Source organism: Palaemon carinicauda, chromosome 4 (genome assembly GCF_036898095.1).
Source record: "Palaemon carinicauda isolate YSFRI2023 chromosome 4, ASM3689809v2, whole genome shotgun sequence".
NCBI lineage: Eukaryota > Metazoa > Arthropoda > Malacostraca > Decapoda > Palaemonidae > Palaemon > Palaemon carinicauda.
The window spans coordinates 75,565,128-75,567,884 of record NC_090728.1 but is presented as its reverse complement, the minus strand read 5'-3'; the positions used below and the strand labels follow the sequence as shown (position 1 = coordinate 75,567,884).

Sequence of the window (2,757 nt, the reverse complement as noted above, 5' to 3'; positions counted from 1 at the left end):
CTTTAATTGTAACCTCTTTGGAAATTATTCCTTCCCCGAATGAAGTAACTCCTGCCCCTTCTACAGGATCTGTGCCTAAGGATGACCCTGGGTATGCTAAATTAGCTGCTGAATTAGAGGCCATTAAAGCACAATTGGAGGCCTTTAAAGGTAAGAGTGTAAGTGAAATTAGTGCTTGTGAAAGTGCAGTGGAGGTGGCAGCTGATCGAATCTGTCATACCCCTAGGTCTAGACCTCTACCAAGCTCCCAGGACCAAGGGAGAAGGTACATCGAAAGCCGAAAGGGGGTGAGAAGTGCTTATCCTCGGTCAGTCGTCGTGTCAGACAGTCCTGTTGCGACCTCCCAGGCTGCTCTTGACCGCCGTAGAAAAGGCGTGTCGGATACGTTTGTGTCTTCACCTGATCCTTCTCCCAGACGTAATTGGCGTTACGAATCAAGACCAATGAAGAGAGGGTGGAACCAGGATGTGCAGTCTCGCTCTCCCTCTCCCGGTTCGAGTAGCCGAGATCCTGATCCTTCGGAAGACGATTTCGATGTTGTTCCTGTTAACCCTGGATAGGTACGGTCCTCGGACACCCCTTTAAGGGTATACTCGGACGCGAACGGCCCCGACGCCAAAAAAAATTCTTGAAAAATCAGTTTTTGCAGTAACCTCTTTTTTTCTTTTGCCAAAAAAAACTTCAATGAATGCTTAAAACTACTGTAAAGATAAAAACTACTCATCTCCATAAAAATAATTTATTATAAATATTTTAAAAAAATAAGTAGAAAAAAAAAAGACCTTACATAAAAATTCATAAAAAAATAATTTTTCTCCTATTTACAAAAATAATTTCAGGGATTGAATCTTGAATGTCTAGGACACATCTGCCTATATTTTGGATGAGATCGGACCCATAGAGGTGAAGATCTGAAATGAGAAAAAAAGGGTAACTTTTTTTGGCCAAAAAAATGTGTCCAAATTTCATGAATTTTTTTAGGTACCCAAATGAAATCCGAATTGGCTAATTTTTTTATGGAATAAACACATGTTATCCTAGAATAGAAATATGTAAAAAAATCTTCATTATTGTGTAAATTACATATATATCAGGGGCCATATCTAAAGGTCATTTTTTGAGTACTTAGAAATTTCGTAAAAAAATACCTATATATAATATATAATATGATTTTATGCAGGTAAAAATATACCAAAATATCACAAATTTTATAGGGAACAAGAATATATATAGATATGGCAACTTACGCTTCGGATATGTCCACAAAATGGCCGCCAACCACACTGACTCAGACTCCCTGTTCTGCCTCCTGAAATGTAGGAAGGGTATGTCAATTTCAAGGTGTTATTTACTAATCTAATTATTCTTGGATATACATAAAAATTGTATGGTGGGTTGCTGGATGAATGTCGATTATTTTACGAATATAAAATAAGAATGCTGACCCAAAAAAAAAAATTTTTGAAGGGAAATAAAATCGAAAAAAAAAGAAAATTGTAAATCAATAATAATATTTTCGGTAATAAAATTTGATGAGGGTGTTATTTACTAATCTAATTATTCTTGGATATACATAAAAATTGTATGGTGGGTTGCTGGATGAATGTCGATTATTTTACGAATATAAAATTAGAATGCTGACCCCAAAAAAAAAATTTGAAGGGAAATAAAATCGAAAAAAAAGAAAATTGTAAATCAATAATAATATTTTCGGTAATAAAATTTGATGATATTCAATCAAAAAAGAAGTAAACAAAATTTTCATGTTGTAACTTACAAATAACGCTGCGTTACAGTTTGGACAGACGCTACAGTTTGGACAGAGGACACTCTGGTGGTCCAGACAAACAGGACTCTTGCACAGGAGACAGGCAGTGTTTGTCTTGCGGTCGTCCCTAGGCGGGCAGGTGTGACACCGAATCCTTTTAGGGAGTTTTCTTTGGCCAACGGGAATTCGACGTCTTGGTGGGACCTGCTCAGGTATCTTGAAAGTATCCACCATGATTTGACGGAGTCCTTTCGACAAACTGTGTGACGTTAGATACCGATGTATTGCCTGGGGAGCACACAACTCGTAGGCGATATCTCTGAGGAACGTTCGCTTTGGCACTGGCTTGGTGAAAGGCATGGACGTATAGAGAATATAAGAATTGACCATTATTATATTCAATATCCCGTAAAAGAGAGTCATAGGCCAGCGTCGTGACTTACGAATACAACTAGATGTAGAACACATCTGGTCGAATGTGTCTACACCTCCCTTGGTCGCATTATAAAACATCTGAATGTCGGTCTTCCTTTTTTCGACTTCAGACGGATCATGATGCAGGGAACTCAACAGCATCACCTTCTTAGTCCTACTAATTTGCTGACACTGTAGAGTTAGATTGTGTTCGTAATTGAACACTGCCACTGACTCCTTTGGGGAAGCACCTTCTCCGTAAGTTCCTTAGGAATATAAGGCTTTTGGCGAATGGTGCCACACAAATGCATGTCCTTATCCAAGAGTGACAAAGCAAACGGTAACGTCGTGAAAAAGTTATCCGTCGTCACTGTGCGGCCACTTCTCTGAAAAGGTGCCACAAGATCAGACGTAAAAACTTCTCCAAGCGTCGATCCTCTAGGTATCTGGACAGTGTCCTTCCCCAAGTACGCAATCGCATTACACATGTAATGCGTATCGGCATCACACGCCAATACAATCTTGATACCATATCTAGAAGAAGGGAAATGGAATTAGTAACTAATAAAGGTAAA

The 2,757-nt window shown here is 38.7% G+C and overlaps 1 long non-coding RNA gene across 1 annotated transcript; it reads right to left on the bottom strand.

Moving 5' to 3' along the window:
• Positions 1–876: 876 nt before the first annotated feature.
• LOC137639117 (uncharacterized) lies at positions 877–2,411 on the bottom strand. The gene is made up of 3 exons (XR_011044232.1): positions 1,778–2,411; positions 1,248–1,309; positions 877–911 (listed from the first exon to the last, which is right to left on the bottom strand). It is a non-coding gene; the product is annotated as an uncharacterized lncRNA (long non-coding RNA).
• Between the last annotated feature and the right edge of the window lie 346 nt (positions 2,412–2,757).